Source organism: Nicotiana tabacum, chromosome 2, assembly GCF_000715075.1.
Source record: "Nicotiana tabacum cultivar K326 chromosome 2, ASM71507v2, whole genome shotgun sequence".
Taxonomy (NCBI): domain Eukaryota; kingdom Viridiplantae; phylum Streptophyta; class Magnoliopsida; order Solanales; family Solanaceae; genus Nicotiana; species Nicotiana tabacum.
In genome coordinates this window covers 77,555,238-77,566,161 of record NC_134081.1, presented here as the reverse complement: position 1 = coordinate 77,566,161, position 10,924 = coordinate 77,555,238, and positions in this window count along the sequence as shown.

Genomic DNA, 10,924 nt, shown 5'->3' with positions numbered 1-10,924 from the left:
ATGATATGCTGGTTAGGGTATTTGGCTGATGAGATGAATACAAAATAATGGATGGTTTTCAATGTATTTTTTTTTCCCGTCACATCGCTAACAATGAAGCATAAAGATAAATCAAACAGTAGTCCAAGAGGTCAATGAGAAACAGACTTGTGACACTATGATTCTAATTTTAATCTAACCATTGAGTTGCTCCGTTGGACAATAATCATTCAAGAGATTTGATTTTGTAGTTCGCTATAAAATTTATTTTAGTTATATGATCTTTTGATAGGAGATCAGGAAATAAAATATTTTAGGTGTCCATTGCTTGCTCACTCCAGGTTTTCATTCCTACACACTGACAGTAGCTCTAGAAACATCGGCTCTTTCATCTCTTTCCACAAATAAATGCTCCTCCAATCTTCCCATTTATTAATTATATGATTTTTATAGTTCTTGAATGAAAGTTTCTCCCTAACGATGCCCTTTTGTCATTCTTGCCCTGTCAGCTTAAAAATCATGTGCCTATTTCTATTTCCCTTATTTCCATTTGGAATATCTATGTATTTGCTTTTGTATGTATGAGATTTTTATCTTGCAATTGTCTTTTGGGGTTTGATTATGATTTTCTTTTTCTTTGGGAGCTATTGAATTACATTTATTTTCAAAGTTTTTGTTTGTGTGTGTTTTTTCATCTGTTCCCAAAAATTTACAAGGATGAGAGGGGTTTATCGAATTGATTTCTCCTTAACACTTTGACGGCTCTTTAATTGCATCTAAATTATCAAAGTGAGGTTCTTGAATTGCTTTGGTAGCTCTTTCCTTTTGTCTTATTATTTTGTAATATCTATTTTTGTTCCTCAGGGATTACTTATTATTATTATCGGGTTTCTTATCTCCTTCTTGATTCTTGCCGCTTTATTTCAGGGAAAACCTTAAGTCTAAGCTCTAAAGAACCAAAATATATGATGGAATTTCATTCCGGTAAGTTGCTTGTCATGTCTTTTACTTTTTGAAGCCCTCAGTTAAACTTTATATGCCTTTAAGATTCTGATGCTTTTACATATAATGTAAAAGAAGTTTTTGAAATAATTTGGACATGTTTGTGAAAATGATAACCAAACACGATCTTTTAGTCATAGAGGATCATCAAAGAGTTTCATTTCATTTGGATGAGTCACATGTATAAGACAAGAGTGGGTTGCTCTAGTGGTAAGCACCCTCCACTTCCAACCAAGAGGTTATGAGTTCGAGTCACCCCAAGAGCAAGGTGGGGAGTTCTTGGATGGAGGGAGCCGAGGGCCTATCGGAAACAACCTCTCTACCCCAGGGTAGAGGTAAGGTATGCGTACACGCGTACACACTGCCCTCCTCAGACCCCACTAGTGAAATTATATTGGGTTGTTGTTGTTGTTTGTTGAGTCACATGTATCTGTTTTGGTTATATTGGAAGTTGAGAGATTCTCTACCAGCAATATTTTAAAATGAAATGGCATGTTTATGTATGTCATGTAAGTTAGAATTCAAAGAAGATTCTATAGATACTCATATTAAGCAATTATAGCTAGATTCCTTTCATTTGATAGTAGAAATCGTTGTAAGAGAATCATTTCACTAGACCCAAGTGAGCCACATTTGACCTAAAAATACCTAAGCTTTTGATTATCTAAATTTTACTCAACATTTATTATTTTATTATTTCCTTGTCAGCTTTGTCATGACAAGAAGAAATAATTATATAATCAAGATCATGAGACACAAGTTGAAGAACCTTTATTGGATGTTTTGAAGTTGACAAGGAAGTTGTCGTCTTCAAGGATTGAAGTTCAAGAACTAAATGTAATTCAAGAACAGGTTAATCAACCAGTTCCAAAATCAAATTGAACAACAACCAAATCCAACACAAGGTGAGCAAGTTGTACAAGAACCTCATAGAAGGTCTACATGAGAATGTCATGTACCAACTAAATTAAATCTAATGGTACAAGATGATGTATCAAATGAGGTTGATCATAATGATGATGACCCTAAAATCTATGAAGAGGCGACACAAGGTTCTGACAATGAAATATGGCAAATGGATGTGAAAATAACTTTCCTTAATGGTGAGCTAGAAGAGGATGTGTACATGACACAACCTGAAGGTTTCATATCTTCACCTGATCATAATAAAATTTTCAAGTTATAAAGATCCATTTATGGACTAAAGCAAGCTTCTCGAAGTTGGAATATTCGCCTTAACAAGACAATTGAAAAGTTCAATTTTGTTAGATGTGAAGAAGAACCTTGTGTGTACAAAAAGGTTAGTGGGAGCATAATTATATTCTTAGTACTATATGTTGATGATATATTTCTGTCACTATTGACCAAAGAGGAAACTGTTCTTCTACGTTTGTGAAATTATTGTTATTCTTAATTATTTATTGCTATTTAGAGTCGTAATCACATGTAAATACACTATTAGAATTCAAATTGTTGGGCCCGTGCTATGCACGGGCAATACTCATCTAGTATATATATATATATATATATATATATATATATATATATGCTAAATGTTGAACGACTAAAATAACCTCGAAATATTGGTCGACTTTTATAACCTGAAATGTTTGTATAATTTAAGGATATAATTGTAAATCACCCGAGGCTGGTTTTTGTTTCCATTTAAACTACGCATACACCAACGCTACATAGCCGACTTTGGGTCAAATTGTTTGTTTGGACTTTCTCCTCGTTGCATACTTCTTCTTGCTTGTTGGACAACAATATGGCAGATTTGGATTTTTGGACTCTACTCCTCACCGCCTACTTTTTTTGCTAGCCTATTCCTTTTTTGACAATAATATGCTTCCTTATTTAATCTTCTCCCGTTTGCATGGGATTAGAATTTATTACATGAATCCATGTAGAAAAAGAATAAGCCAGTTATTCTTATAAAAAATGACATTGTTCCACATTATTCATTGTTCTCTAAAGGTATTTGTTGTGGAAGCCAAATGTATATAGTGTGAATGAGTCACAACTACTATACCAAAAATTATGACAACCACTAAATAATAAATAAGACAATAAGACAACAATAAAAGAACACCAGAATTTACGAGGTTCGGCCAATTTTGCCTACTTCCTCGGACACAATCAATATTTTATTCCACTCCAAAATTACAAGTGAAATAATACTAAAGAGAGAAAATACAAATGCCTTAAGAAGATAAAAGGCAAATGAGAGGTGTGTTTAAATCCTAAACATTAGGCCTCCTTTTATAGGGTGAAATTCCCATTCAAAATTGTCATCCACCGATGTGGGACTTTTGACAATTTCAACAAATCTCCACCTTGACAAAATTCCACATCTTCAATTTTCTCTCAATAACAAATTTTGGTTGTGTCTTCATCTTCAATCTTTAGTGTTCAACAATGTTGATCAAATCCAAACAATGTTGAAACTTGACCGCAGTCACCACTTTTGTCAGCATATCAGCAGGGTTCTCCATAGTATGAATTTTCTTCACCGTGACTCCACCTTTTTCTATGATTTCTCGTACGAAATGATACCAAACATCAATGTGCTTCGTCCTTGCATGATAAACTTGGTTCTTCGCTAATTGAATAGCACTTTGACTATCACAAAAAATTATAATATTATTTTGTTCAATACCAAGCTCCTTTAGCAACCCCTGAAGCCAAATTGCCTCCTTCACAACCTCTGTAATAGCCATGTACTCTGCCTCTGTTGTAGACAAAGCAACTGTTGACTGCAAAGTAGACTTCCAACTAACTGGTGCCTTTGCAAAAGTAAACACATAACCAGTAGTTGACCTTCGTTTGTCCAGATCACCCGCAAAATCTGAGTCACAATATCCAACTACACACCGATTGCCTTCCTGCTCAAAAACTAACCCAACATCTACAGTACTATGAATATACCGTAGAATCCATTTCACAGCTTGCCAATGCTCCTTTCCTGGATTATGCATATATCTGCTAATAACTCCAACGGCTTGTGAAATGTCAGGTCTCGTACAAACCATTGCATACATCAAGCTACCAACAGCATTTGCGTATGGTACCCTTGACATATACTCCTGTTCAGTTTCATCCTTTGGCGACATAGTAGTACTTAGCTTAAAATGGGGAGCAAGTGGCGTACTAATTGGCTTAGTCTTCTTATCTATGCCAAAACGCTGTAGTACTCTCTTCAAATATTCTTTCTGAGATAAACAGAGTTTCTTTGAACGTCTATCTCTTATTATCTCCATGCCAAGAATTTTCTTTGCCTCACCCAGATCCTTCATCTCGAACTCCTCCTTCAGTTGAATCTTCAACTTATCAATTTCTTCCGAATTCTTGGAAGTTATCAACATATCATCAACATATAGGAGAAGATATACAAAGAAACCATCATTAAATTTGCGCAAATACACACAATGATCGTATTTGCTTCTCTTGTACCCTTGCCGCAACATAAACTTGTCAAATTGCTTGTACCATTGTCTAGAAGATTGTTTCAATCCGTACAATGATTTTTCAAGTTTGCATACCATTTTTTTTCCCATCAACTTTGAATCCTTCTGGCTGAGTCATGTAGATTTCCTCCTCCAAGTTTCCATGTAAAAACGCAGTTTTTACATCCATCTGAACTAGTTCCAAATCCAACTGTGCTACCAAAGCCAACATAATTCTAATGGAGGAATATTTTACAACTGGAGAAAATACTTCATTGTAATCAATTCCCTCCTTTTGAGCATATTCTTTGGCCACCAATCTTACTTTGTAGCGAACATCTTCTTGGTTAGGAAATCCTTCTTTCTTTGCAAATATCCATTTGCACCCAATTGCTTTCTTTCCCTTCGGGAGATTGGCCAATTTCCATGTATGATTCTGATGAAGGGACTGCATTTCTTCATTCATGGCAATCCTCCACTTATCTTCTTTTGAACTTTGGATTGCGTCTTTATAAGTGGTAGGAATACCATCAGCTACAATTGAGGTTGCACAAGCAACCGTCTCTATGAGACGAACAGGTTTCGTTATTGTTCTTTTTGGCCTGCTGGTTGCTATTGATTCAAGTTGTTGTCGAGGTTCCTGAGTTGGAATCTCCCTTTCTACTGGGTCTTCTTCCAGAGGGTAATCTTCATGAGTTTCCTCCTCTGCTTCTTGTGTAGAAAAAATAAATTTTCCCTCAAACTCCACCTGCTTTGATGCACCACCAGTTTGTTTGACATCTTCAACTGTCACCTTATCTGTTATGGCAGATTCATCAAAGGTAACATCTCTGCTGAATATAATATTCCTTGTCTCTGGACACCATAAGCGGTATCCTTTGACTCCAGAAGTAATCCCCATAAATATAGCCTTCTTTGCTCTCGGATCCAATTTTGACTCTTTCATATGATAGTATGCAATTGAGCCAAACACATGCATAAGAGTCATAATCTACAACAGGTTTTTCATACCATTTTTCAAATGGTGTCTTGCCATCAATAGCAGCAGATGGTAGACGATTAATGAGGTGGCATGCATATGTAATTGCCTCAGCCCAAAATTCTTTGTCCAAGCCAGCATTGGACAACATACACCGTACCTTCTCCAGTAAAGTCCGGTTCATACGTTCTGCCACTCCATTCTGTTGTGGTGTATGCCTGACAGTGAAGTGTCGGACGATGCCATCATTTTCACAAACCTTATTGAAATGATCATTTTTGTATTCACCTCCATTGTCTGTGCGAATACACTTGATCCTCCTGCCTATTTGATTCTCCACCATCGTTTTCCATTTGAGAAAAATTCCCAACACTTCATCTTTCCTCTTCATTGTATACACCCACACTCTTCGGGAAAAATCATCAACAAAGGTTATAAAATAGTGCTTCCCACCCAATGAAGGTGTTTTGGAAGCACCCCAAACATCAGAGTGTACATAATCCAAAATGCCTTTAGTATTATGGATCGCTGTACCAAATTTAACCCTTGTCTGTTTCCCTTTGACACAATGCTCGCAAAACTCCAAGTTGCAAGTCTTTACGCCTTTTAACAATCCTTGATTAGATAGAGCTTTCAAGGATTTCCCTCCAGCATGTCCCAAGCGCATGTGCCATAGCCTGGTTGCTTCTGCCTCTTTGTCATCACTGGATGTCACTGTTGTTGTCCCAATAACTGTGCTACCACGATAGCAGTACATGTTATTGTTCTTCCGATTGGCCTTCATTACCACTAGTGCACCGGAGCATATTCTCATCACTCCATTTTCTGCAATGATTTTGAACCCTTTTGATTCTAGGGCTCCCACAGAGATGAGATTCTTCTTCAAACCCGGTACATATCGAACATCTGTTAATGTTCTGATCATTCCATCATGGCTCCTTAATCTTATTGAACCAATGCCATATGAGGTAAGAGGGTTGTTATCCGCTGTGTGGATGACTCCATATTCTCCTTCTTGAAAATTCACGAACCAGTCCTTGTTGGGACACATATGATAGCTACAAGCCGAGTCCATCAACCATATGTCTGATGATGTTGATAACTCTGTTGTAACTAATGAGAAGTCTGAATCATCACAATCAGCTACATTTGAATCCATAATGGCCTTTCCATTATTATGTCTGGCCTTATTCTTCAACTTCGGACAGTCTTTCTTCCAGTGCCCCTTTTCTCGACAAAAGGCACATTCATCTTTGCTGGGTCTAGTTCTCGACTTGGATCTTCCCTTCTTAGTCCTCGTTTGATTTTGAGGACGACCCCTCACAATTAGTGCTTCTCCTTCTCCGCCCTTCTATTTTTCTCCCTTTCTTTGTTCATAGCTGTACAAAGCCGAATAAACTTCTCTGAGAGAAATTTCGTCATTTCCATGGAGTAGAGTAGTTTCAAGGTGCTCGTACTCATTAGGAAGTGACCCCAACAACATCAAGGCCAAGTCACCATCATCAAAAGTTGCATCCATATTTTGCAAATCTGTGACCAACTTATTGAAACTGGTGATATGTTCATTCATTGTGGTACCAGGAATATAGGTGAAGCGAAACAGTCTCTTCTTCATGTACAATTTATTTTGACTGTTTTTCTTCAAAAATTTATCCTCCAGTGCTTTCCATAATTTACTTGCAGAAGTTTTCTTTGTGTATGGATATTTCTGCTCTCTAGCAAGGTAGGATCGAATGGTACCGCAAGCAACACGATTGATAATTTTTCAATCTTCTTCTCCAATAACATCTGGCTTCTTTTCTTCAATGACAAGATCTAGCCCTTGTTGAAAAAGAACATCTAGAACCTCGCCTTGCCACATCCCAAAATGTCCTGACCCGTCAAAAATTTCTACCGCAAATTTCGCATTTGACACAATTCTTGTCATAAGCGAAGATGCTAACGATGACGTATTATTGACACTTGATGTAGATTCTTCTTGTTTACTGTCTCCCATTTTGACACAAATATTATTTAGTAGCTGACGACACAAATCAAGATTATTTCCTTTCTGGTGTGGAAGATCAGACTAAGTTGCAACCACAGAGCATACTCAGACAGAACCTTGACTCAGTTACCAAGATAGATCTTTTTTGATGTGGAAGATCAGACTATGCTGCAACCACAGAGCATACTTAGACAATACCTTGGCTCTGATACCAATTGTTGCGAAAGCCAAATGTATATAGTGTGAATGAGTCACAACTATTGTACCAAAAATTATAATAACCACTAAATAATAAACAAGACAATAAGACAATAATAAAAGAACACCAGAATTTACGAGGTTCGGCCAATTTTGCCTACTTCCTCGGACACAATCAATATTTTATTCCACTCCAAAATTACAAGTGAAATAATACTAAAGAGAGAAGATACAAATGCCTTAAGAAGATAAAAGGCAAATGAGAGGTGTGTTTAAATCCTAAACATTTGTCATCCACCGATGTGGGACTTTTGACAATTTCAACAGTATTGACGTAGAAAGAAGTAATTTTCTCCAAAGGTATTATTAGTAATTGAGTAATACTTTAGGGTCATGTATATGGATTAAAGAGAAAAACAATGACATCTTAACATTTGCTGTAATTATTTTCATGTTGTGCTTCTTTATTTTTCGTCATAGTTTTTAGTTTTAGATATCAAAGTCTTTTATATTGACGTAGTATTTATGTTTAAATTTTATATTTTTAGAGATCGATGGTTTCTTTTTGGACGGCAATACTGCAGCAATCCTAATTCTAAGTGGACAACAAGACTAGATAGTATACTTTACACCCAGAACTTGACTCCTTTCCTTTTTCTATTTAAACTATAGGTATTCATAGTTCAACCTGATTTTGACTTATTGCATGTATCCCTTTTGAAAAAGGAAGAGCCAAAACACTTTTATAATAGAGATTACTTTTCCAAATTCTCCATCTTAAGCTTTGTACTGCTGCTAAAAAAAGTTAACAAAGTTTTTAACAAATTTCTAAACAGGTATATTAGCTCTCGAATAGCTTTTTTCTTATTTGTAATTGAAAATTGTTTGCATTTAGAATCGTATAATGTTGGACAAAAAAATCAGTGGTTTTATGTTCAAAATTACGTATTATAGCAATATGATTGGGATTTAATTCCCCCTGAAACAACAAACACGATGACAATAGTACCCACTGGGGAACAACTATATTTCAACCAGAAAAAAAGTTTGGAGGATAAAAATCATATTTAGAGTCTAAATTTATCTTCCAATTTCCAACGTCGTCGTTATGTTAATAACACCAAAAATCATCTATATCTAGAAAAATAATTCATGTTTGTTTTCCATATATATTTAGTGGTCTTTCAAGTCTAAAAGAACCTATAATAATCTAACTTTTATTTTTTACTAAGTATATACTACACGTTTGCATATTCATCTATTCCCTAAACCTAATATCAATACCTCTCAGGAACACGTTATACTTTCTAAAAATTCCTATATTTGATAACCTCTTATTATATTGTATGAATCCCAAACCTAATACTAATACCTCTAGGAACTTGTTATACTTCTTAAAGATTTTTATATTTGACAACGTCTTATATTATCCGAATCCATTCCTATTAATAATTTAATTGGAGAACTTATTATATTGTCCGAATCCATTGGAAAAACATAGTCAAACACTTCTATAAAAGAAGCCACTGTTCCATATTCTCTATCATAAACTTTTTAAATTGAGAAATATTTTTCCATAACATAATGAAATTCAATCAGTTTGAATTCATATATTATGCTAATATATGTAATAACATTTATTGACATTTTAAATTATGGCCGCATTCCATATACATATATTTTAAGGGTTGCTTTATTATTGATATTTTTCTTATTAATTTAATTTGGTATCCCTTCATACAAATAATTGACTAAATCATCACATGTCATTATTAACGTGCAACGCACCTACATATAATCATAGTCTCAATTAAGGATGAACAATTACAAAAGAGATAATTATAACTTCAAATAAAGATAAGCAGTTAGGGGAAAGATAACATGGCAATAGAAGAGATAACAAATTTCAGTTAAGGCACATATGACTCAAATAAGCATCAAGTGCGAATCATGAAGCAATTAATTCTAATTAAAGTAGGTAGAGGTGAAACTAGTAATTAAGAGACGTATTCATAACATAACAACTGCATAATCATTGAATACAAGGACCTAAGAACCCTAAAAGACCAACTTTTCACAAATAAGTTCGAGCACGTACTCGTCACCTCGCGTACACGGACTACAATTAGCATAGAAGACTCAAATCCTTAGGGGTAATTCCCTCACACAAAGTTAGGCAAGAAAAGAGGCCATTCTAGGCCTTTTACTTATGGAACGAGAAGACAGATGCCACTATCGTCTCTTGGCTTTGCTTTCATATAATCTATTCGACCGGAAGGAAGGTTATACGACTTTTTGACTTTGCAAATGTAATTAACTTCTAATAATAAATTTTAAAGTTCTGCCAAAACATGTTAGTTAATCTATACTATATTAAAAGCACGAAGGTCCTTAACGAAATGTCGTTCGCCTTTTTTACCCTTTAAAAATAAATTTTACATTGGATAAAATTATAATTAAATTATCTTCCTAATATTTAGAACTTGAAAATTCACTGAAATTTTGATTATTAAGTATTTCCTTATTTGAAGTATATACCTAAAATTTATGACTTAAAGCCAATTAATATTTTACCTTTAATAAATCATTAAAAAGGTCAAATGTTTGGAAGGTCAGTACACAATTTTACGTCCATTTGAAGTAGTCAACAACTAGAGTAATTTTATTGAAGAACAATTCTACTAACATTTAGTATTTTCAACAAATTACATTAATTTATTCTCATTAAGTTGTAAGTCGGTGTAAGAATAAAATTAAAACTATCAAATATATAGGAAAATAATATTTCACTCTTTTAATCTTGTCTTCTTTTATCTATCCAAAAACTATTATAATAGCACGAAACTCCAACAGGAAATTAATCGATCACTTTATCATTTAAAAATATATATAATACTGGACAAAAAAGTCATTTAATTAGTATTTTCTACGAGTAGTATTTAGAACGATGAAGTTAACTAAATTTTTGACTATTATATCTTTCCTTATTTGAAAATATAGGAACTCATAACATTTAGGAATAATTTAATCCCAGTAAGATTTTACTTATTTTAGTTAAATAAGTAATTTTTTACGAGAATTTATTTGAGGAATTATTATTTTATCAAAAACAATAATAATCCATATGATATTAGAAATCTTTCACTTCAAGATGCAAAGAGACTCTTAAATTAATTTTTATTTTATATATCCAAGTGCAAATAATGGCAAACGGAAGAGACGAAAACTCTAAAATCAAATTGTGCAGATATCTAACTCAAGAGCTCAAGATATTGTCGGATTGCTAATATTTTGAAGATCTAAGACTTGGGTTAGCTTTAGAATTATAAGTTT